Source organism: Pristiophorus japonicus, chromosome 24 (assembly GCF_044704955.1).
Source record: "Pristiophorus japonicus isolate sPriJap1 chromosome 24, sPriJap1.hap1, whole genome shotgun sequence".
Taxonomy (NCBI): domain Eukaryota; kingdom Metazoa; phylum Chordata; class Chondrichthyes; family Pristiophoridae; genus Pristiophorus; species Pristiophorus japonicus.
In genome coordinates this window covers 3,607,513-3,634,367 of record NC_092000.1, presented here as the reverse complement: position 1 = coordinate 3,634,367, position 26,855 = coordinate 3,607,513, and positions in this window count along the sequence as shown.

Below are 26,855 nucleotides of genomic sequence, written 5' to 3'. Positions count from 1 at the left end.
CTCTTATTTCATTTGTTCTTATGTATCCTATGCAGTACAGATGGGCTGTTCAAATGTGGTGGACATCACAGGCATGCCCAATCCTGTTCGCATCCAACAACCATTTTGTAACAGGAGTCACTAGACGGTGATCAGCAGTGAATAAACTCTAATTCCCCGTATTGTGTAGAAGGGCTAAAGTCACTTGTAGTGTCTCGACTACTGCCCTGATTAAGATGCATAAGCAACCACCACAGCCATTTAGTCATGAGTGAGACAAATCTAAGAGTGAATCAGCTTTAAGCAATCGCTGTGATACTGGAGACCAGCTTAACATTGTGGATCTGTATCTAGAGGTAATGACCGTTGCATTCATCCGATATACCGAGCCATGGGTATGACATGTAGCCCACCTGAAGCTCCCCAGAGCGTGGCCACCTGATCTCTTGTAGTCCAGCACATGAAATGCAAAGTCTCACAATAGCTCGATGAACGGGAGAGACCTCACACCAGGAGCATTCATGGTGCACACATTGAACACTCACATTTGTCGATCTCCATCTCGGAGTGAGTTTAACACCCGACTAATCCTATGGCTGGTGTTTTTAAATAATATTGCGTTAGCCCCCTGCAGCCAGAAGGACACCACAAGGTGCACCCCTTGGTGACCCGCGTAATGGACGAGGTGGAATAATATCGGTGGAATGCCGAACTATCAGTTAATTAGGCAAAAGCAAAATACTGCGGATGCTGGAATCTGAAATAAAATCAGAAAATGCTGAAAATCTCAGCGGGTCAGCATCTGTGACAATGATTTCTCAACCAACTTGCAAGGTTAACGTGGTACCTCTATGATAATCAGAAGTATCATATGCCATGAAGTATTTTTGTCATCTCAGTCTATACCTGTTGGTTATGTAGCTCTTATTGTTTACTGCACCTCGGCTTCTGTCCATCCTCCTCAGGCACTTTCTCTTCCTTTAGACACCATACCTTCTCCCATCCATCCCATCTCACATTGTGCCAGCCCTCCTCACCAAAACCTCTTCTCTTCTCTCAGCCTCCTCACCGAGTGACTACTCATCGTTAGTGATTTCAATCTACGTTTAAACTTTCCAAGCCACTTTTCCTTTAACTGTGTATCCTCTTATCCTTATTCAATCTCACCCTCCATAGCAAAGGTTTATCATTCACATGAAACATTACCCGTTCATCCACCAGGCTCACAACCACCTGCCCCATCGTGGATCCCCCAATCCCAACTGGCTGGGGTTTTATTCAGTCTTGTGAACATCACGTGACCGGCTAAGCCACTCCCAACTCAGCAGCTCGACAAACCTTTGAGCATACTCACAGGGGCGTACATTACACCAAAAAGTCTCCACATCCATGGCCATTCCTTCTACATCATCTATTTGCAGCCTCGCCACTCCTGAGGTCTAAATCACTGACCAGGCTGTTAAAAAATTCATTTATGGGCTGTGGATGTCCTGGCCAGACCAGCATTTATTGCCCATCCCTTAATTGCCCTGTGAGAAGGTGGTGGTGAGCCCTATTCTTGAACCGCTGCAGTCCGTGTGGTGAAGGTGCTCCCACAGTGCTGTTAGGGAGGGAGTTCAGGATTGTGACCCAGCAACGATGAAGGAACGGCCGATATATTTCCAAGTCAGGATGGTGTGTGACTGGGAGGGGAACGTGGAGGTGGTGGTGTTCCCATGCGCCTGCTGCCCTTGTATTCTACGTGGTAGTGGTCTCCAACCACTTCCTTGTCTCCCTATCCACCCACAATATCCCTAATGTCTCACAGCCCCACAACCTTCTTCATCCAAATAACTCTCTCCTCAGTAATTCACTCTTGAACTCCCAATTTCCCCTTTGTAATGTATATATGCCTGGGTTTACCTGCCACCAGGGGGAGCGACCGTCGGAGCTCATTGGGCCACAGACACACACGTGCAGCTCCTGTATATAAAGAAAGCCTCCATGTTTAATCCTCACTTTGACAGCTAATAAAGTAGAATCAGCTCGCACCTGATTGATCACGGTACTAAGCCTTTTGAATTATTGCATACACAACATTTGGCGACGAGGTACAATACGAACTTTCACGCATAAAAAAATCCTGGAGCGATTCGTGGAGGGAGAAGACTGGGAGGATTTTACAGATCGCCTCGACCAGTACTTCGTGGCCAACAAGATGGATGAAGACGCTACCGTAGTTAGGCACAGGACGGCTTTCGCAGTTTGTGGTCCAAAAATCCATGGCCTCGTAAAGAATCTGCACGTCCAATGGAAAAGACCTATGAGGAATTGTGTGCTCTGATTCGGGACCATCTCAAACCTAAAGAAGGCATCACTATCTCGAGATATCGCTTTTACAAGCATGTTCGTTCTGAGGGCCAGGACATGGTGGAATTTGTTGTCGATCTGAGACATCTCGCTGGGCCGTGTAAGTTTGGAACCACGTTGGAAGGCATGCTGCGCGATGTCTTTGTAATAGGCATAAACCACGAGGTGGTCCTGTGGAAGCTGCTGGCTGTGGAGACACTGGATCTGAGCAGGACCATCACGATCGGCCAGACTTGCCTGACCACGATCGATAGTACAAAGCAGATATCCTCGCAGAGTCGGAACTCCACGGCAAGTACTGTGCACCAGATTGTGTCGTCGGTTGGCAGAGCTGCACCTGGCAGGACTTACCCGACTGTGTTTGCAAAACCTGTAGCTGCTCAAAGTCCGCCATTGGGCACGAATCCGATTTCACCCTGTTGGCGTTGTGGGGGCAATCATCGGCCTCATCAGTGCTGTTTCAGGCAGGATATTTGTAGAGGCTGTGTGAAAATGGGGCACCTTCAGCGGATGTGTCCGCAACTCAGCAAGCGTGCTCCGACACACCACGTGGATGATGATGACTGATCCGGAGCGGATCCGGCAATGCAACCCCAGATACCCGAGGGGGAAGTGTATAGTGTACATTCGTTCCTGACAAAGAGCCAACCGATAATGATTGAAGTAAAATTGAACGGCATGCCGATATCTATGGAATTAGACACGGAGACGAGTCAGTCAATTATGAGCCAGAGGACTTTCGAAAAGCTGTGGGACACCAAGGCCGTGAAACCCAAGCTGAGTCCAGTAAATGCAAAATTGTGTACCTACACCAGAGCTCATCCCAGTGATTGGCAGTGCAGCAGTGAAGTTGTCGTACGGTGGAGCGGTTCATGATCTATCGCTGTGGATCGTTCCAAGCAATGGTCCAACGTTGTTCGGCAGGATTTGGCTTGAAAAAATAAATTGGAACTGGAATGATATTAAAGCTTTGTCAGCGGTGGATGACGCTTCGTGTGCTGAAGTGCTGAGCAAATTTCCCTCGCTGTTTGAACCGGGCATCGGCAACTTCACGGGAGCCAAGGTGCTGATCCACCTGGACTTGGATGCAAGACCCATCCATCACAAAGCCCGGGCGGTCCAGTACATGATGAGGGAGAAGGTCGAAATCGAACTGGACAGACTCCAACGTGAAGGGATCATTTCACCGATCGAATTTAACAAATGGGCTAGTCCCAGTGTTCCTGTGCTGAAGAGTGATGGCACTGTCAAGATTTGTGGAGACTACAAGGTTATGATCAACCGAGTTTCGAAACAGGATCAATATCCATTACCAAAGGCTGATGACCTATTTGCAATGCTAGCCGGGGGAAAGTCGTTCACCAAATTGGATCTGATGTCAGCCTATAGGGCACAGGAGCTTGTCGAATCGTCGAAGAAACTTCGATCAATGCATCAATACGCATAAAGGGCTGTTCAGTTACAACAGGTGTCCTTTTGGAATTCGCTCGGCTGCAGCTATATTTCAGAGAAAAATGGAGAGTTTATTGAAGTCTGTCCCTAGAACCGTGGTGTTCCAGGATGACATTCTGGTCACAGGTCGTGACACTGCCATGCACAACCTGGAAGAGGTTCTACATCCTCTCGACAAAGTGGGGCTCAGACTGAAACATTCAAAGTGCGACTTTATGGCACTGGAAGTCGAATTCCTGGGAAGGAAGATTGCTGCAGACGGCATCAGGCCTACGGACTCGAAAACAGAGGCCATCAAAAATGCATCCAGACCCCAGAATGTGACGGAGTTGCGTTCGTTCTTTGGTCTTCTCAACTACTTCAGTAATTTCTTACCTAAATTGAGCACATTATTAGAGCCACTGCACATGCTGCTCAGAAAAGGCAACAACTGGGTCTGGGGTATATCTCAAGACAGGGCCTTCGAGAAGGCTAGAAATCTGCTTTGTTCCAACAAATTGCTGGTACATTCTGACCCGTGCAAGCGTTTAGTATTGGTCTGTGACGCTTCATCACATGGGGTTGGTTGCATGCTCCAACAATCCAATGAGTCGGGCAAACTACAACCCGTTGCGTATGCGTCGAGAAGCATGTCTAAAGCGGAAAGAGCCTACGGCATGGTAGAGAAAGAAGCTTTAGCCTGCGTATATGGGGTTAAAAAGATGCACCAGGATCTGTTTGGGCTTCGTTTCGAGCTTGAAGCCGATCACAAGCCGCTCATATCTTTGTTTTCAGAGCATAGAGGTATCAATACCAACATGTCATCCTGCATCCAGAGGTGGGCGCTGACATTATCTGCCTATGATTATGTCATTCACCATAGACCTGGCACCGAGAATTGTGCTGATGCATTGAGCCATTTACCATTGCCCACGCCGGAGGTGGAAAGGCCACAGACCGCAGACCTCCTGTTGGTCATGGATGCCTTTGAGAGTGAAGGGTCGGCATGTCAGTGCTCAACAAGTTAGGACCTGGACCAGCCAGGATCCGATCTTATCGGTTGTAAAACGTTGTGTCCTTAGTGGTGATTGGTCGGCCATTCCCAGGGAAGTGTGTGATGAGACCAAATCTTACAACCGTCACAAAGACGAACTATCCATTCAATCTGATTGTTTGCTATGGGGTAATCGTGTTGTTATGCCCAAGAAAGGCAGGGAGAGATTTGTACGGGATTTACACAGTACCCATCCTGGTATTGTGATGATGAAGGCCATTTCTAGGTCTCAGTTTTGGTGGCCTGGCATTGACTCTGATTTGGAGTCATGTGTGCATCAGTGCAATACTTGCATGCAGTTAAGCAATGCACCAGTAGAATCTCTGCTAAGTCTGTGGTCGTGGCCATCCAAACCATGGTCGAGGATCCACATCGACTATGCGGGTCCTTTCCTGGGCAAAATGTTTTTGGTGGTGGTGGATGCGTATTCCAATTGGATAGAATGTGTAATCATGTCATCCAGCACATCCACAGCCACCACTGAGAGCCTTCATGCCATGTTCGCCACTCATGGTCTGCCCGACATCGTTGTGAGCGACAACGGATCGTGTTTCACGAGTTTGGAGTTTCAAGAGTTTATGAGACTCAATGGTATCAAGCACGTAAGGTCAGCACCATTCAAACCCACGTCCAATGGTCAAGCGGAGCGGCCATCCAAATCATCAAGCAGAGCCTGAAACGCATAACTCACGGTTCTTTGCAGACTCACTTGTCATGCATACAGGACGAGACCCCACACGCTTACCGGGGACCTCCAGCTGAACTGTTGATGAAGAGAGGTCTCAAGACCAGGCTCTTGCTTGTCCACCCTGATCTTAACGATCACGTCGAAAATAGATATCAATATCAGCAGTGGTATCATGATCGCACTGCCGTGTCACGCGACATCTCTATTAATGATCCTGTGTATGTGCCAAATTATGGTCAAGGCCCCAAGTGGGTCACTCGCACTGCTACGGCCAAGGAGGGTAACAGGATGCTTATTGTCAGGCTACTAATGGGCAATCTTGCAGGAGGCACATTGATCAGACGAAATTGCGGCACACAGACGAACCGGAACAGCTTGAAGATACCATCAATGACCAATCGATTCATATTCAGCCATCAGAAGACCCTGCTGTTGTCAATGAATCTGGACCTTCAATCCCCGACATGGACACTGCCACTCCCATTAGATCGGCTACCCAGCCTCAAGTCATGAATGACTCGGAGAGCTCACCCAGATCTGGAATTGAACTGAGACGATCAACTAGGGAGCGGAAAGCCCCGGAACATCTCAATTTGTAAATAGGACTGATACCAAGATCTTGGGGGGATGGGGGGGGGGGGAATGATGTAATGTATGTATGCCTGGGTTTACCTGCCACCAGGGGGAGCGACCGTCGGAGGTCATTGGGCCACAGACACACACGTGCAGCCCTTGTATATAAAGAAAGCCTCCATGTTTAATCCTCATGTTGAGAGCTAATAAAGTAGAGCCAGGTCGCACCTGATTGAGTTCACGGTACTAAGCCTATTGAGTTATTGCATACGCAACACCCTTCTCTGTCCTCCAGACACCCTGTCACACCCCTGTCACCACAGAATTGTTTAACCACTCCTTCATCTCTTCCTTTTGACAACCACCTGCAAAATCTGAACCAGAACGATGGGCTTTGAGAAGTGAAGAGGAGTGGAGGAGGGGTTGGGAATGGATTACGGCTGAGATGTCCCAAAGGCTGTGCCACCAATGGTAGAGTGAAAGGGGAAGGAAGACGCAGAAAAATCCAGAGTACCAACGGTCGTTATTTACCCAGCTCCCATTCGTCCACATGCCAGACACGTGATTCCCGAAACAAGCGCTCTACTCGGAACTCCTTCACGGCAAACGAGCCAAAGGTGGGCAGCAGAAACGTTGCAAGGACACCCTCAAAACCTCCCTGGTAAAGTGCACCATCCCCACCGACTCCTGGGAGTCCCTGGCCCAAGACCGCCCTGGGTGGAGGAAGTGCATCCGGGAGGGCGCTGAGCACCTCGAGTCTCGTCGGCGAGTGCATGCGGAAGACAAGCGCAGGCAGCGGAAGGAACGTGCGGCAAACCAGTCCCACCCTCCCTTTCCCTCAATGACTGTCTGTCCCGCCTGTGACAAAGACTGTGGCTCTCGCATTAGACTGTTCAGCCACCTAAGAACTCATGTTAAGAGTGGAAGCAAGTCTTCCTCGATTCCGAGGGACTGCCTATGATGGTGATGATGATGATTTAGATTGACTGAATTATTCCAGCTTCAGCTGATTTTGCTGGGAACTGTAGACACCAGCCTGCGTCTGTACTCTCAGGAACAGTGCACAAGAGACTCAATTTGCTGCACCAACCCCCTTTTTACCGTGATTCCTTCAGCTGCTGAGTGTTGGAAGTTAAACGTGTCGAATGTTTTTAGTTGGAATGACGCCATTTGAGATCATCGGAAACTGATTGTTAAAATTCAAGCGATCACCTCAGTGATGAGAAGCAGAGCATTCCGTCATTGCAAATTACCCTGTGGATATGCAAATTTAGATAGTTGCTAGGTTCAATCCAGATCTCGTTGTCTTGTCTTGTTTCCTTGGGAATTCTGAATAATTTCCTGTGAACATTATTATAATGTTCCTTCAGAAGAGCTCCTGTCTCGGTTTGCTGTTCATGCTGTGGCTACGCTAGTGCTGCTGAATCTCAATTTGTGTCAGCTTATTATAGGGCAAAAACTATAGGGCAGTAAAAGTAGGAGATTTCAACTATCCTAATATCTGGGCTAAAATTCAGGTGAAGGGTATAGAGGGTGCGGAATTCCTAAAATGAATTCAGGAAACATAGAAACATAGAAAATAGGTGCAGGAGTAGGCCATTCGGCCCTTCTAGCCTGCACCGCCATTCAATGAGTTCATGGCTGAACATTCAACTTCAGTACCCACTTCCTGCTTCTTCAGCCAGTATGTAACAAGCCCAACAAGAGAGGGGCCGGTTCTGGACTTAGTTTTAGGGAATGAAGCTGGGCAGGTGGGAGGGGTAGCAGTGGGAGAGTGTTTTGGTGCTCGTGATCATAATTCAGTCAGATTTAAAGTAGTTATGGAAAAAGACAAAGATAGACCAGGAATACATATCTCAATTGGGGAAAAGCCAATTTTGCTGAGCTGCGATGGGATTTGGCCAAAGTGAACTGGAAACAGCTACTTGAGGATAAATCGTGTCAGAGCAACGGGAGGCATTCAAGGAGAAGATCCTGAGGGTTCAGAGCAAGTATGTTCCCTTAAAGAAAAAGGGTGGGACTAACAAATCTAGAGCCCCCTGGATGTCAAGGCGCATACAGAGTAGAATAAAGAAAAAAAGGGAGGTTTATGACAGATACCGAAGGCTTAACACTGCAGAAACTCTAGAGAAGTATAGAAAGTGCAGGGGTGAAATTAAAAAGGATATTAGGAAAGAAAAGAGGGAGCATGAAAAAATATTGGCAAGTAAAATCAAGGAAAACACAAAGATGTTTTATAAATACATTAAAAGCAAGAGGATAAATAAAGAAAGAGCAGAGCCTATTAGAGACCATAAAGCTAATGTGTGTTGGGAGGCGGAAGATGTGGGTATGGTTCTCAATGAATACGTTGTGTCTGTTTTCACAAAGGAGAGGGACAATGCAGACATTGTAATCAGGGAGGAGGAGTGTGAAATATTGGATGAAATAAACATAGTGAGAGAGAAAATATTAAGGGGCTTAGCAGCTTTGAAAGTGGATAAGTCTCCAGGCCCGGATGAAATGTACCCCAGGCTGTTAAGCGAAGCAAAAGAGGAAATAGCAGAGGCTCTGACCATCATTTTCCAATCCTCTCTGGCTACAGGTGTGGTGTCGGAGGACTGGAGGACTGCTAATGTGGTGGGCTTTGTTTATAAAGGGAGAAAGGGATAGACCGTGTTATTACAGGCCAGTCAGCCTAACCTCGGTGGTGGGAAAATTATTGGAAAAAATCCTGAGGGACAGGATAAATCTTCATTTAGAAAGACACGGATTAATCAAGGACAGTCAGCATGGATTTGTTAAGGGAAGGTCGTGTCTGACCAACTTGATTGAATTTTTCGAGGAGGTAACCAGGAGGGTCGATGAGGGCAGTGCGTATGATGTAGTGTATATGGATTTTAGCAAGGCTTTTGATAAGGTCCCACATGGCAGACTGGTCACAAAAGTAAAAGCCTGTGGGATCCAGGACAAAGTGGCAAGTTGGATTCAAAATTGGCTCAGAGGCAGGAAGCAAAGGGCCATGGTTGATGGGTGTTTTTGTGACAGGAAGGATGTTTCCAGTGGGGTTCCGCAGGGCTCAGTACTGGGTCCCTTGCTTTTTGTGGTGCATATCATTGCTTTAAACTTGAATGTAGGAGGTATGATTAAGAAATTTGCAGATGATATAGGTTGGACCTCTCTGGTCCGGCACCCTCGCGACCTGACCGGTGCCGAAACAAAGAATTCTCCGAACCACGATAGGTCAGTACTGGTGGTCATCGACTGAGGGAGGAGAGGCGGGGAATGTTGGTGATTGGTCACTTTTCTTTCTGTCTTAGGTCTGACACCCCTTCACTGTGCCACAATTCCACAATCAGGAAGCAGAGTGAGATGCTGAGCATCACAAGAGCGCTTAACAGTGAGCTCCAAGCCCAGGCCCAGGAAAGCGGCAGTTCCGCAAACTAATGCCGAACCACGGATGTTTCCGAACCAGAGAGTCCCAGACCAGAGAGCTTCAACCTGTGTGGTTGATAATGAAGAAGAAAGCTGTAGCCTGCAGGAAGATATCAATGAACTGGTCAGTTGGGCAGAACAGTGGCAAATATAATTTAATCCACAGAAGTGTGAGGTAATGCATTTGGGAGGGCTAACAAGGAAATGGAGTACACGTTAAATGGTAGGATACTGACAAGTGTAGAGCATAGAGCAACAAAGGGACCTTGGAGTGCATGTCCACAGATCCCTGAAGGTAGCAGGCCAGGTAGATAAGGTGGTTAAGAAGGCATATGGAATACTTGCCTTTATTGGCCAAGGGATAGAATACAAGAGCAGGGAGGTTATGCTTGAACTGTTTAAAACACTAGTTAGGCCACAGCTAGAGTACTGCATACAGTTCTGGTCACCACATTACAGGAAAGATGTGATTGCACTAGAGAGGGTACAGAGGAGATTTACGAGGATGTTGACTGGACTGGAGAATCTTAGCTATCAGGAAAGATTGGGTAGGCTGGGTTTGTTTTCTTTGGAACAGAAGAGACTGAGGGGAGACCTTATTGAGGTGTATAAAATCATGAGGGGCCTAGATAGAGTGGATAGGAAGGACCTATTTCCCTTAGCAGAGGGGTCAACAACCAGGGGGCATCGATTTAAAATAATTGGTAGGAGATTTAGAGGGGATTTGAGGAGAAATGTCTTCACCCAGGGGGTGGTGGGGGTCTGGAACTCACTGCCTGAAAGGGTGGTAGAGGCAGAAACCCTCACCACATTTAAAAAGTACTTGGATGTGCACGTGAAGTGCCGTAACCTCCAGGGCTACGGACCGAGAGCTGGAAAGTGGGGTTAGGCTGGGTAGCACTTTGTCGGCCGGCGTGGACACGATGGGCCGAAATGGCCTCCTTTCGTGATGTAAATTTCTATGATTCTATCGTGTTTTATTTGCTAGTAAGGTTGATTCATGTGATTATTGATGAAGGGTGGGAGTGATCCTTGGTTTACGGACATTTTATGCTTCCAACCAAATAGGTTATTGTGTATTATTTTGTTTTAAAACATGTGCTCCTAGAGATCCCATGTTTTCTCCCAGTTAAGTGATTGGGCAAACAGGTGGCAGGTGGCGTATAATGTGGGTCTGGGGTAGATATCTTCTGAGGTTCAATCACACCTGTCGTTCCCATACGCTGTCTCATTTACACGAGGTTGTTACACAAGATTAGGGCTAATGGGATTGGGGGTAATATACTAGCATGGATTGAGGATCGGTTAATGGATAGAAAACAGCGAGTAGGAATAAACATTTTTGGGTTGGCAGGATCGGTACTGGGGCCTCAGCTATTTACAATCTATATCAGTGGCTTCGATGAGGGGACAGAGTGCAATGTTTGGTAATGATACAAAGCCAAATGGAAAAGTAAGCAGTGAGGAGGCTGTAAAGGGATATAGAGCAGTTAAGTGATTGGGTAAGAACGTGGCAGATGGAGTAGGATGTGGGGAAATGGGAAACTATCCACTTTACTAGGAAGTATGGAAAAATAGAATATTTTTTAAATGCTGAGAGATTGGGAAATGTTGGTGTTCAGAGGGACCTGGGTGTCCTTGTACACCAATCACTGAAAGTTAACATGCAGGTACAGCAAGCAATTAGGAAGGCAAATGGTATGTTGGCCTTTATTGCAAGGGGGTTGGAGTATAAGAGTAAGGAAGTCTTGCTATAATTGTACAGGGCCTTGGTGAGACCACACCTGGAGTACCATGTACAGTTTTGGTCTTCTTACTTAAGGAAAAGTATACTTGCCTTAGAGGAGATGCAACAAAGGTTCACCAGATTGATTCCTGGGATGAGAGGGTTGCCCTATGAGGAGAGTTTGTATAGATTGGGCCTATACTCCCTGGAGTTTAGAAGAATGAGAGGTGATCTCATTGAAACAAACAAGATTCTGAGGGTAGATGCTGAGAGGTTGTTTCCCCCGGGCTGGAGAGTCTAGAACCAGGAAGCACAGTCTCAGGACTGTGGGCTCAATTTTCCCGGGTCATGTGCAGCGTTTTTTTGGCGCGTACCGTTTTTTTGGCTCATGTACTCAGGAATCTGCGCCGGCGTAACTGAGTTAGTTACGGTTTTTTTAGCGTTAGGCTTTTTTGATGTCATAGGGGACGTTCCCTCATGTCTGCGCCAGTTTTGATGATTTTTCACAGTCAGGCCCAAAAAGTTTTCTGCTAGGTTGGCGTATCTGGCCTCTCCCGAAAAACCTTCTGGTGAGTTAACAGAAAGCAGCGCACATTGAGAAATCGGTGCTGAAAGACGCCATTGTTTTTCATCGATGTTTTTGGATGGAGTCAAGAACACTTTAAATAACCATAATGAAGATGACATTTTTTTACCTTTCAAAGGATACATGGATGTTTCATGGAATTCTGAAGTTTTCATTGTTTTTTTACTCACACGCCACCACCGAACGTCTTCGAACAGGGCTGGAGGGTCACAGAATCGGCCCCGCACTCGGACACTGGGGCTCGGGGCTCGGCTGGAAAACAAGCCCCGGGGCAGGTGGGGGGGAGCGGGAGGTGGTGATCGGAAGACTGCACTAGGCAGCAAATGAGCCCAGGGGAAGAGAAGTCACAAGACTGCTGAGACCTGGGTGTGGTCCATCCATACAGACCTTGGGGAGAGACAACAACGAACCTGTCCTGCCTGCCTTCCTGCCATTTTGCGCTTCTTGCAAAGGTAAAATTTAACAATGGGGGCAATACTGACAATGCCATACCTTGTACGAGCCTTCTGCATCATGGGTGCTATGGAGGAGACAAATAATTCAACGTCGTCGCATGAGGAACCTCAGAGCCTGTAGGGTGCTGGGTAGGAAGCCTTACCTACCTCGGGTATATCGAGACAGGCATTTGTACCTGCACCTGAGTGATGCAGACTGTGTCAGAAGGCTGCGTTTCTGCAAAGAAGTTGTAAGTGAGATCTGAGAGTTGGTGAAAGCAGACCTGCAACCTAGGAGCGTCAGAAGAACTGCTTTGTCAGTTGAAGTGAAGGTTACAGCTGCACTTTCATTCTATGCCTCCGGATCGTTTCAAGCTACAACTGGGGATATGCGCACCATTTCTCAACATGCAACACATGTCTGCATTGGGTAGGTGACAGCTTAACTATATGCCCGGAGGAATGACTACATAAAGTTCCCCATGACCGCCCAGGCAATGCGTGACAGGGCTGTGGACTTCTCCAGGATTGCTGGCTTCCCAAAGATACAGGGCTGCATTAATCGTACCCACATCGCCTTGCGAGCACCTTTGGACGATTCCGAGATGTACAGGAACAGAAAAGGCTTCCACTCCATTAATGTGCAGCTCGTGTGTGACGACATGCATCGCATCATGTCAGTCGATGCAAGATACCCTGGCAGCACCCATGATGCGTTCATCCTACGCGAGAGCATTGTATCAGCCATGTTTCAGCAGCAGCCAGAAGGGCAGAGCTGGCTGCTGGGTGACAAAGGGTACAGACTCGCTACCTGGCTCATGATGCCCCTACGCGTAACCCGAACGGAAGCTGACCGTGAATACAACATGGCGCACATTGCGACACGCAGCATCATAGAGAGGACCACTGGCATCTTGAAACAGCGTTTCCGATGCCTGGACCATTCCGGAGGCTACTTGCTATACTCCCCTGAGATTGTCGGTCAGTTCACTGTTGTGTGCTGCATGCTGCATAACTTAGCCATCATGAGGCAGCAGCAGCTGGTAGTGGAAGACCCACCTGCGGTGAGAGTGGCTGGTGATAATGATGAGGAAGATGCAGATAACGAGCAGTACGACGAGGATGAGGGAGGCATGCAAGTACCTGAACCCGGAGCACAATGGCGGAGGAGGGCGGGCCGTCGTGCCCCTTTAACGATTGCTCGAGCCTTGCACCAGCAGCTCATCCATTAACGCTTTGCTGCCTGAAGGCTCAGCGACAATTATTCCAAATGTTTACTGTTTGGACATGTTCCGTAATGTTGTGTTAATGTAACAAATGATGGAAATGATTCTTGTTTGCTTCAAAAGTTGTGTTAATAATCAAACAAATAATGTAAATGGTTCAGTTTTAATGTAAAATATATTTTATTCAACTGTTTAACAAACAGTTCTTTGTACTTAACTTAATTTTAATAAAATTATTCTTGTATCAAACTTTAAAGTTTTCAGTTACGATCACTTACAAACTCTAAGATCACTTAAAAACTTTAAGATCACTTACTAATTTTTAAACTTGTAAATTTACATAACTTACAAAAATCTTTTCATTTGAGAACAGTTACAACAGTAACAACAATAATAACAACAACAGCAGCAGCAAAGAAAGGCTGCACCCATCTCTCCTCCACCTTATTCTAAGACCGCCCACCGCGCTTGTTCTTGGTGACTCCCGCAGGCAGTGGCAGTGTTTCTGGGGTTGGTACCAAGCTTATTCTTTCTAAGATCTCGGGTAGTGCGCACCTATTGAGGGGGGGGGGGGCGGAGGCATGCAATGGGGGGTCCCAGGCAGCAATGTGAGGGTCCCAGCTTGGGGCTCTTCAGAGGCTGGTCTGGGGATTGGAGTGGGAGTGGCAATTGATTCTCTCAATGGGCGTGGAATCTGGGCGTGTTCCCTTATTGCAGCAGCTATCTCCAACATGCCGTCCCTCATGTGCCCTGACAGTGTCTCAACGACCTGCAACATTCCCTCCCTGATGTTCAGTGATAGTGTTTGCACCATCTCTGACATTCCCTCCCTGATGTTCAGTGATAGTGTTTGCACCATCTCTGACATTCCCTCCCTGATGTTCACTGACAGCGCATCAGCTACCTGTGACATTTCCTCCCTCATGGTCACTGACATGGTTTCAGCTGACTGAGATATTCCCTCACTCACGGTCCCGGACATCGTTCCCATTTCTCGTGAGATTCCTGTTACTTCTCCCGACAGTCCCGCTACCTCATCACCCATCCCACTGATGGTGTCCAGGAGTGATCGTGTAAGGTCAGTGCTCTCCCCACTCATTGCCATCATCTGAAGCACATCTGTTCGATCCTGCCACCTCTGGAGAACACGGTCGAGTTCGACTTCCCCTCCTCCCCATGGGTGTGGCTCACACCCCGCCACTGGGACCCGCAGCCTCGGAAGGTGGGGCCCTGGGTGTGCCTCGCTGCACCTTACCACTGGGACCCGCAGCCTCGGAAGGTGGGGCCCTGGGTGTGCCTCGCTGCACCCTACCACTAGGACCCTCAGCCTCGGACAGTAGGAAACCATGGAATGTCCCACAAACACTCAAACCATTAGTCACGGAAGGGGCTGGCACCTCAATGAACGGCACCTGCACTTCCTCCAAAGTCAGTAAAATGGTGGGGGCTTCATCCATCTCCATCCCCTCAGCATTGCGCAGTAATCTTCTGCAACTTGGTTCCAGTGTTTCTTCTTTTCTTTGGGTGGAACTTTTATGTGGCCTCCGCTGGTGTCCAGCTTCTGCCATCTGGCCTCAGTCAAAGTAACGAGTGATTCCACTTCTTCTTGGAAAAAATTCTTGGTCTTTGTACCACGTTGCATCTTGAGTTGCAGCTCTGATTTTTCCAATGCTCCCAGACAGCACTCAACGTTCTCACACACACAACTGGCTCTTTAAACATGGCCGATTGCAGACTGGGAGCTGTACTGCGCATGCGCGCCCATTGGGAATCACGTCAAAAACTTCCTGTTTTTTGCGCATGCGCAGAAGGTGCCGCATCGTTTTTTTCGGTGCTGTCAGCAGGCTCCGCCCCCCCGAGGCGGCTGGACACGTTGTGTGCCGCCAAATTTGGACAAATATTTTTGCCGCATTTCTGGCCTAGAAAAACAGGCGTAACTCTGGCAATACGGTAAAAAACAGGCTTGGGCAAAATTGAGCCCAAAGGGTTGGCCATTTACGACTGAGATGAGAAGAATTTTCTTTCACTCAGAGGGTTGTGAATCTTTATATATTCAAGAATGAAATCGCTAGATTCTTTGGCTCTCAGGGAATCAAGGGATATGGGGATCAGGTGGGAAAGTGGAGTGGATGTAGAAGATCAGCCATGATCTTATTGAGCGATGGAGCAGGCTCGAGGGGCCAAATGTCCGGCTCCTATTTCTTATGTGGTTATATGGGAGTTGACTCACACTACCCAATATCTACTTACACAATAGCATAGCCCATCAATCAGAATTTGTGACTTTCACATGAGATGAGGAGTAACTTCTTCACTCAGAGAGTTGTTAACCTGTGGAATTCCCTGCTGCAGAGAGTCGTTGATCCCAGTTCATTGGATATATTCAAGAGGGAGTTAGATGTGGCCCTTGTGGCTAAAGGGATCAAGGGGTATGGAGAGAAAGCAGGAAAGGGGTACTGAGGTGAATGATCAGCCATGATCTTATTGAATGGTGGTGCAGGCTCGAAGGGCCGAATGGCCTACTCCTGCATCTATTTTCTATGTTTCTATATTTCTATGAAGCTTCTTCAATCTTTCTGAAGGCAGACAGAGCAAACATTTGGTGACGGGAGGCCTAATATGAATCAATAAGCTGCTTTATTTCACAATATAGTGAACACTCAGAATTGCAGTTATAATCAGACTCATTTAATTAAAACTGTGGACTTATATTTGGATAATGATAGAAAATAAAGAACAGGCTTCTGCATATCAATGGGTTGTTTTACTTGAATAAAACAAGGTGACTCATCGCTCTTCCTCCAGCACTGCTGACTCCTTTGTATCTGCAAAGGCCCTTAGAAAGTTCTCTTTAAAAACCTGCGCAACATCCTGACTCAATGTCCCAGCACCTCCCTAGGTCATCCAAGGGAATATCAGTCAGTTCTCCTGGTCTGGTCACTGGCCAGTAACCCCTGCCGAAAAGTGGAACAAGATATAAAAAATTACTTCATGCTCCAGAACATCTGAACTGCCATCCTGTACAGGGAAACACTGGACTAGTTTCGGGGACCCCTTGGCATTGCTGCCAGCCGAAGATGAACTACAAAACATTAAACATGCACCAATAAAACAATGTTACAGCAGTCTGTGGAGACGCAAATCCCTGGAGATTAACATTTGACATCTCGCGGCTGAATCCGGAATGATGACTGCTGCTTTAATCCTGTCCCATTTTGTGTTTCTCAGGTTTTGGTTTTTTTTTTCTCATCAAAGTGAAGGTCAGTGCTGCGAAGTGGGCCATTTTTCAACTTTTGAACATCGCAGGAGGGACACTGAAAATGGGTCAGACACTGCCAGCCAGCTGCAGAATTGTTTGGACACGTTAAAGAGCCTGAAGGAAGCGGCAACAGTTTGACAACATCGTCTCCATTGTGACCAAACTGGCCAATACTGGTGTTGCAATTCCACATTTCACTCCTCTTACAGGAAGCTTTTACAAATAGAGCAATAATGACTATGGTAAGCTGTTAAATAACAGCTATCCCAGCAGCTGTAATAGAATAATTAACAAAGATCCTTAGCTTGTTGAGCTGTTTATTTTTATGGGCCGCTCGGAAACTTGAGGTCCACAATAAAATTCAAATCAATGATCCCATTAATTTGGCATAAAGCTCAAATTACTAATAGTAACAGATATTGTTCTGGTTTATAAATTATCTGCCAATGAGGTAACCATTGTGCTCCCAACACAGATGAGGCTGCACACAGGGAAGTTAAAGTAACAGAGAGCTCAGTTTTTATTAAGACACTCCAGAGTGAGGAACAGGCCTTAGGGGCCGGCTTATATCCAGTGCTCCCAAGGGATGATGGGATCCCTTGGGACTTCAGGGGATGAGCTCCCTGCTGGCGAAACATGGGAGTGCATGCTTTACAGATACACAACATCACTCCCCCCCCCCCCCCCCGAAAGTCAAAGTGAAAACTATTTACAAGATGAGGCGGTCGGAAGCCTTTCTTTCCCTGGTGGACCGCCTTGGTACAAATGTCGTTGGGCTGGCGTGTTGTTGCCCCTGCAGGGCTGCTAGGTGAGCCTGGCCTTTGCTGTTTGATTTCCTGGTCCGGCGTGGTGTCGTTGATCCTTTGGGTGTGTGTTGTGGGCTCGAAAAAGTTGGTGTCTGCTGTGGGTTGTTCAGGGCAGTCTGTGAACCGCAGCCTCGTTTGGTCCAGGTGCTTTCTGCAAATTTGTCCATTGTCTAGTTTGACTACAAACACCCTATTCCCTTCTTTAGCTATCACTGTGCCCGCGATCCACTTGGAACCATGTCCATAGTTTAGCACATACATAGGGTCATTCAGATCAATTTCCCGTGACACAGTGGCGCGACCATCGTTTACATTTTGTTGCTGCCGCCTGCTCTCTACCTGATCATGCAGGTTGGGGTGAACCAGCGAGAGTCTGGTTTTAAGTGTCCTTTTCATGAGTAGCTCAGCCGGGGGCACCCCTGTGAGCGAGTGGGGTCTCGTGCGGTAGCTGAGCAGTACTCGGGACAGGCGGGTTTGGAGTAAGCCTTCTGTAACTCGTTTAAGGCTCTGTTTGATGGTCTGTACTGCCCGCTCTGCCTGCCCACTGGAGGCTGGTTTAAACGGGGCCGAGGTGACATGTTTGATCCCATTGCGGGTCATGAATTCTTTAAATTCGGCACTGGTGAAACATGGCCCGTTGTCACTGACCAGTATGTCAGGCAGGCCGTGGGTGGCAAACATGGCCCTCAGGCTTTCAATGGTGGCGGTGGCGGTGCTTCCCGACATTATTTCACATTCAATCCATTTTGAAAAAGCATCCACCACCACCAGGAATATTTTACCGAGAAACAGGCCCGCATAGTCGACATGGATCCTCGACCATGGTCTGGAGGGCCAGGACCACAAACTTAGTGGTAGCTCTCTGGGCGCGTTGTTCAACTGAGCACATACGCTGCATTGCCATACACAGGACTCTAAGTCAGATTCGATACCGGGCCACCACACGTGGGATCTGGCTATCGCTTTCATCATTACTATACCCAGGTGTGTGCTGTGGAGATCCGAGATGAACGTCTCCCTGCCCTTTTTTGGTAGCACTACACGGTTACCCCACAACAGACAGTCTGCCTGAATGGACAGCTCGTCCTTTCGCCGCTGGAACGGCTTGATTAGCTCTTGCATTTCAACGGGGATGCTGGCCCAGCTCCCATGCAGTACACAGTTTTTTTACCAGGGACAGCAGAGGATCTTGGCTGGTCCAAGTCCTGATCTGGCGGGCCGTGACAGGTGATTTATCATTTTCAAACGCTTCCATGACAATCAACAAGTCTGCGGGCTGCGCCACCATCAACAAGTTTGCAGGTTGCGCCATTTCCACCCCCGTGGTGGACAATGGTAACCGACTGAGAGCATCCGCACAGTTCTTGGTGCCTGGCCTGTGGCGGATGGTATAGTTATACGCTGATAGCGCGAGTGCCCACCTTTGTATGCGGGCTGAGGCATTAGTATTTATCCCCTTGTTTTCAACGAACAGGGATGTGAGGGGCTTGTGATCGGTTTCCAGCTCAAATTTGAGGCCAAACAGGTACTGATGCATTTTCTTTACCCCGAACACACACGCTAATGCCTCTTTCTTAATCATGCTGTAGGCCCTCTCGGCCTTAGACAAGCTCCTGGAAGCATAGGCGACAGGTTGCAACTTCCCCGCAACGTTAGCTTGTTGTAATACACACCCGACTCCGTACGACGACGCATCACATGCTAGCACAAGTCTTTTACACGGGTCATACAATACAAGCGGCTTGTTGGAGCATAAAATGTTTCTGGCTTTCTCAAAAACAATTACGTGTTTTTTTTCCCCATACCCAGTTCTCACCTTTGCGCAATAACACATGTAGGGGCTCTAAAAGGGTGCTTAACCCCGGTAGGAAGTTACCAAAATAGTTGAGGAGTCCCAGGAACGACCGCAGCTCCGTGATGTTCTGTGGCCTGGGCACATTCCTGATAGCCTCTGTCTTGGCGTCTGTGGGCCGAATGCCGTCCGCCACGATCTTTTTCCCCCAAAACTCCACATCTGTTGCCATGAAGACGCATTTCGACCTCTTCAGCCGCAGCCCTATGCGATCCAGTCGCTGGAGGACCTCCTCCAGGTTTTGTAGGTGATCGGCGGTGTCCCAACCCGTGACCTATATGTCGTCCTGAAAGACCACCGTGTGTGGTACCGACTTGAGTAGGCTCTCCATGTTTTTCTGGAAGATCGCTGCAGCCGACCGAATTCGAAATGGGCATCTGTTGTAGATGAACAGTCCCTTGTGTGTGTTGATGCAGGTGAGGCCCTTCGAAGACTCCTCCAGCTCCTGCGTCATGTAGGCCAAAGTCAGGTCGATCTTAGTGAACGTCTTGCCTTCTAACAGCATCGTAAATAGGTCGTCTGCCTTAGGTAGTGGGTATTGGTCGTGTAACGAGAAATGATTAATAGTTACTTTATATTCGCCGCAAATCCTGACCGTGCCATCACTTTTGAGTACTGGAACAATCGGGCTGGCCCACTCGCTGAATTCCACTGGGGAGATGATGCCCTCGCATTGCTGCCTGTCCAGCTTGATTTCCACTCTCTCCCTCATCATGTGAGGTACCGCTCGCGCCTTGTGGTGAATGGGTCGTGCCTCTGGGGCCAAGTGGATCTGCACCTTCGCCCTGGAAAAGTTTCCAATGCCTGGCTCAAAAAGGGAAGGAAATTTGTTAAGAACCTGGGTACATGAGGCCTCATCGACATGTGATAGTGCTCGGATGTCATCCCAGTTCCAGCGGATTTTGCCCAGCCAGCTCCTTCCAAGCAGTGTGGGGCCATCGCCCGGGACAATCCAGAGTGGCAGTTCATGCACTGTGCCCTCGTAGGTGACCTTGACCATGGCGCTGCCCAGGACAGTGATAAGCTCTTTGGTGTACGTTCTCAGTTTCGTGTGGAAGGGGCTCAGGGCTGGTCTGAGTGCCTTGTTGCACCACAGTCTCTCAAACATCTTTTTACTCATGGTGGATTGGCTAGCGCCAGTGTCCAGTTCCATGGCTACGGGTAAGCCATTCAATTTTACGTTTAGCATTATAGGTGGACATTTCGTCGAAAATGTGTGCACTCCGTGTACTTCAGCATCTGCCCTCCTCTCTCTGAGGCTCGAAATTGCTTTGGTCCACCATGGACTGATCTTCCTCTGCCACATGATGGTTAGCAGGTTTTGCAGAGCTTGCAGCTCGTTTGCAAGCTCGTTGGAGGTGCCTCATTGTTCCACAGCTCTTGCAAACATATCCTTTGTAGCGGCATGAATAGGCTGATTGGAAGCCTCCACAATGCCAACAAGATGTGAATTGCCTTGCATTCATCCTTTGTTGGGGACTCTGAGTCATCTGGGCCACCTGAGGCCTGCTGGCGGTTGCAGACTCGTGGGTTTTGCCCTGTACATTTCTGCTCGCAAACACAGTTCCAGTTAATTTATGAACATTGCTAGCACTTGTGTGCTGAGAGATTTGTTTGGTGTTATCACTGGTGGCTATCGCAATGGCCTTACTGAGGGTCGGTGTCTCTACAGTCAAAGGTTTTCGTAGGATGGTCTCGTGGCCAATGCCCAGTACAAAAAAGTCTCTGAGCATTTGCTCCAGGTAGCCATCAAACTCACATTGTCCTGCAAGTCGCCTTAGCTCGGCGACGTAGCTCGCCACTTCCTGACCTTCAGATCGCTGGCACGTGTAGAACCGATATCAGCACGCTCTCCCTCGGGTTAAGATGCTCCCGAGCCAGTGTACACAGCTCCTCATACGACTTATCTGTGGATTTCACCGGAACCAGAAGATTCTTCATGAGGCTGTAGGTCGGTGCCCCGCAGACTGTGAGGAGGACCGCTCTCCTTTTTGCAGCGCTTCCTTCTCCATTCAGCTTGTTGGCTACAAAGTACTGGTCTAACCGTTCGACATAGGCTTCCCAGTCCTCACCCTCCGAGAACTTCTTCAGGATGCCCACAGTTTGCTGCATCTTTGCGTTGGATTCGTATTCTCGTCGCCAGTTATTATGTTCCTAACACAGATGAGGCTGCACACAGGGAGGTTAAAGTAACAGTGACCTCAGTCTTTAATAAGACACTCCAGAGTGAGGAACAGGCCTTAGGGGCCGGCTTATATACAGTGCTCCCAAGGGATGCTGGGATCCCTTGGGACTTCAGGGGATGAGCTCCCTGGTGGCGGAACATGGGAGTGCATGCTTTACAGATACACAACAGTAACAACTGTCCTTTCTGAACCTCCATAATCAGCAAAATGCAAACAGACCAGAAAATAAGGGATCAACACAAATCGGACTGAATCTGCAGATGACACCAAATTGCAGGAGGATAGATAGTCAATACTGCAACAAGTTACAGGAGGACATTAATAAACCTGCAGAATGGGCATATAATTGGCAAATGTATTACAACACCGATAAACATGAGGTATTACAATTTGGTAATAGGGGGTCACATATTACTTGGAAAATACGAATCTAAATGCAGCAGAAGAGCAAAGGGATCTAGGAGTACAAATACACAAATCACTGACTGCAGCAATGCTGGTTAGCAATGCCATAAAAAGTAAACCAAGTACTCGGGCTTATTTCTAGAAGGATTGAATTGAAAAGTAGGGAAGTTAACATAGAAACATAGAAAATAGGTGCAGGAGTAGGCCATTCGGCCCTTCGAGCCTGCACCACCATTCAATAAGATCATGGCTGATCATTCACCTCAGTACCCCATTCCTGATTTCTCTCCATACCCCTTGATCCCTTTAGCCGTAAGGGCCATATCTAACTCCCTCTTGAATATATGCAATGAACTGGCATCAACAACTCTCTGTGGTAGGGAATGCCACAGGTTAACAACTGGACTGACATATGACGAGAGACTGGATCAACTGGATCTCATAGAAACATATAAAGTTCTGACGGGACTGGACAGGTTAGATGCGGGAAGAATGTTCCCGATGTTGGGGAGTTCCAGGACCAGGGGTCACAGTCTAAGAATAAGAGGTAAGCCATTTAGGACCGAGCTGAGGAGAAACTTCTTCACTCAGAGAGTTGTTAACCTGTGGAATTCTCTACTGCAGAGAGTTGTTGAGGCCAGTTCGTTAGATATATTCAAGAGGGAGTTAGATATGGCCCTTACGGCTAAAGGAATCAAGGGGTATGGAGAGAAAGCAGGAAAGGGGTACTGAGCTTGAATGATCAGCTATGATCTTATTGAATGGCGGTGCAGGCTCGAAGGGCCGTATGGCCTACTCCTGCAGCTATTTTCTATGTTTCTATGTTTCTCTGAGTGAAGAAGTTTCTCCTCATCTCAGTTCTAAATGGCTTACCCCTTATCCTTAGACTGTGTCCCCTGGTTCTGGACTTCCCCAACATCGGGAACATTCTTCCTGCATCTAACCTGTCCAGTCCCGTCAGAATTTTATATGTTTCTATGCGATCCCCTCTCATCCTTCTAAACTCCAGTGAATAAATGCCCAGTCGATCCAGTCTCTCCTCATATGTCAGTCCCGCCATCCCTGGAATCAGTCTGGTTATGCTAAACTTGTATTGAACCTGTGTTAGACCACACTTGGAGTACTGCGTACAGTTCTGGTCGCCATATTATAAAAAGGATATGGAGGCACTGGAGAGGGTGCAGAGAAGATTTACAAGGATGATACCAGAATGTGAGGGTATACATATCAGGAAAGGCTGGGTCTCTTTCCTCTTGAAAAGAGAAGGCTGAGGGCTGACCTACTGGAGGTCTTTAAAATGATGAAAGGTTTTGATGGAGTGGATACAGAGAGAATGTTCCTACTTGTGGGGAAGAGCATAACTAGAGGCCATCAATATAAGATCGTCACCCAGAAATCCAATGGGGAATTCAGAAGAAACTTCTTTACCCAGAGAGCGGTGAGAATATGGAACTCGCTGCCACAGGGAGGGGTTGAGGCGAATAGTATCGATGCATTTAAGGGGAGGCTAGACAAGCGTATGGGGGAGAAGGGAATAGAGGGTTATGCTGATAGATTTAGATGAGGAAAGATGGGAGGAGGCTCGAGTGGAGCATAAACGCCGGCACGGACTGGTTGGGCCGAATGGCCTGTTTCTGTGCCGTATATGCGATGTAATCCTATGAATTGCCTAGCCAATTCAAGGGCTCAATTGCTAGGACTCGGGCCACATATGAGTTACAGTTTGGATACCTATGCCTTAAGGCACTGTCGACTTAACCCCAAATATCATCATCATAGGCAGTCCCTCGGAATCGAGGAAGACTTGCTTCCACACTTAGCATGAGTTCTCTGGCGGCTGTACAGTCCAATACGAGAACCACAGTCTCTCTCACAGGTGGGACAGACAGTGGTTGAGGGAAAGGGTGGGTGGGACTGGTTTGCCGCACGCTCCTTCCGCTGCCTGCGCTTGATTTCTACATGCTCTCGGCGACTTTACTCGAGGAGCTCAGCGCCCTCCCGATTGCACTTCCTCCACCTAGGACGGTCTTTGGCCAGGGACTCCAACGTGTTGGTGGGGATGTCGCACTTTATCAGGGAGGCTTTGAGGGTGTTCTTGTAACGTTTCCTCTGCCCACCTTTGGCTTGTTTGCTGTGAAGGAGCTCTGAGTAGAGCGCTTGCTTTGGGAGTCTCGTGTCTGGCATGCGAACTATGTGGCCTGCCCAGCGGAGCTGATCAAGTGTGGTCAGTACTTCGATGCTGGGAATGTTGGTCTGGTCGAGGACGCTAACGTTGGTGCGTCTGTCCTCCCAGGGGATTTGTAGGATCTGGCCGAGGAGCTCCTCCCCTCCAGGACACAATGGACATGATTTTTGCAGCACGACAGCTGCAGGAAAAATGCAGGGAACAGCACCAACCCTTGTACATGGCCTTCTTTGACCTTACAAAGGCCTTTGACATTGTCAACCGCGAGGGTCTATGGAGCATCCTCCTCCGTTTCAGATGCCCCCAAAAGTACGTCACCATCCTTCGCCTGCTCCACGACGACATGCAGGCCGTGATCCTTACCAATGGATCCATCACAGACCCAATCCACGTCCGGACCGAGGTCAAACAGGGCTGCATCATCGTCCCAACCCTCTTCTCAAACTTCCTCGTTGCTCCATGCTCCATCTCACAGTCAACAAGCTCCCCGCTGGAGTGGAACTAATCTACAGAACCAGTAGAAAGCTGTTCAACCTTCGCCATCTCCAGGCCAGGTCCAAGACCGTCCCAACCTCTGTCGTTGAGCTATAGTACGCAGACGATGGCAGCGTCTGCGCACATACAGAGGCTGAACTCCAGGACATAGTCGACGTATTTACTGAGGCGTATGAAAGCATGGGCCTTACGCTAAACATCAGTAAGACAAAGGTCCTCCACCAACCTGTCCTCGCCGCACAGCACTGCCCCCCAGTCATCAAGATCCACGGCGTGGCCCTGGACACCATGTACCACTTCCCTTATCTCGGGAGCCTCCTATCAACAAGAGCAGGCATCTACGACTAGATCCAACACCGCCTCCAGTGTGCCAGTGCAGCCTTCGGTCGCCTGAGGAAAAGAGTGTTCAAAGACCAGGCCCTCAAAACTGCCACCAAGCTCATGGTCTACAGGGCTGTAGTTATACCTGCCCTCCTGTATAGCTCAGAGACATGGACCATGAACAGTAGACACCTCAAGTCGCTGGAGAAATACCACCAACGATGTCTCCCAAATATAGGCAGCCATAAATCAACGTACCTGTCTCCCATAAACTGCTACAGCTTAGCTCCTCTGTCAGTGCAGTTGTTCTGTAGTGGTCCGATGGTCACAAGTTTTATCCTGGTCTTTGCTGAATTGGCTACAATTGATCTTACTATCTGCATTTAAGAGAGGAAAGTCATGCAGGGCTTCCTCTCCTGATTGCTATCGAATGACGGCCATGGCAAGTAAGCGTTTGAAAACACTGAGCAAGGATGGGGGTCATTTTATAGTCAAATAGTCTGGCAACGCACACACACACACACACTCGGCTGAGTCCCCGAGATGCCAGATGCCCATGCAACCATACTTCAGTATAAATCAGCATCTTCAACATGGGAGAAAATTGGCGGAGATTTTTTTTGTAAAGCTCTCGTAAGATTCCTGTGTTTGACTCAGGAGTTGTAATAGCTACAGTGTTGTTACTTAATTTATAGTTTTTGCTTTTTTAAGTTTTCCCCCCAAGCTGAATTGTTAGTCGTATTGTAACGGTTCCCTTCATTTCAATTCTAACAGGTCATTAATTTTGTTTCATCAGCAATATCACCCACTTGGCTCACACCTCAAAAATGTACATCAGAACCAAACAGTCTCGCTCACCTATCACCCATGTGCTCGCTGACCTACATTGGCTGCCAGTTAATCAATGCCTCGATTTCAAAATACTCATCCTTCTTTTCAAATCCCTCCATGGCCTTGCCGCTCTCTATCTCTGTAATCTCCTTCAGCCTCATAAGCCCCCCCCGAGATGTCTACGCTCCTCCAAGTCTGGCCTCTTGAGCATTCCTGATTATAATCACTCCACCATTGGTGGCCGTGCCTTCAGCTGCCTGGGCCCCAAGCTCTGGAACTCCCTCCCTAAACCTCTCTGCCTCTCTACCTCCTTTAAGACACTCATTAAAACCTCCCTCTTTGACTGTGCTAATTTCTCCTCGTGTGGCTCGGTGTCAAATTTTGTTAAATAACACTCCTGTGAAGCGTCTTGAGATGTTTTACTACATTAAAGGCGTTACATAAATACACATTTTTTTTCATCCGTTTGATAAAAACAGATTACAACAATGACCACACTTTAACAGTACTTCATTGGCTGTAAAGTACTTTCAGACGTCTGCTGGTCGTGAAAGGCGTTATATAAATACAAGTCTTTCTTAGACATTGTCTTAATCAAGGAATATCTTATTGAAACTCTATTTCTATCAGAAGAGGCTTTTTATTACAGCTGGACAATAGTCCGTCTTTTGTGGCATTACTCGTGGACAAAAAAATAAACTGTGAGCCTCTGTCTTCATGTAACTGTCTCTGCACCTGCCTCCCATTCTCTAGTTCTTTCTAAATAATTTAGGTTGACATTTTTGTTCAATACTGAGGGAGTACTGCATCGTCAGAGGCACTATCCTTCAGGTAAGACATTAAGACCCAGCTCCGTGCTTCAGTGGTCACTTGTCTGAGTGCTGTTTGTGGAGCACTGCTTTGCACAAAATTGCCGTCACGTTCACTTACACAACAGTGGCTGCATTTAAAAGCAATTCATGGTATATAAGGTTCTTTGCGATTTTCCTGAGATGTGATAAATGCAAGGTACTGTTGTTGTTTATCGATGCAAGCTTCCTGTTTGTTTTCAAAAT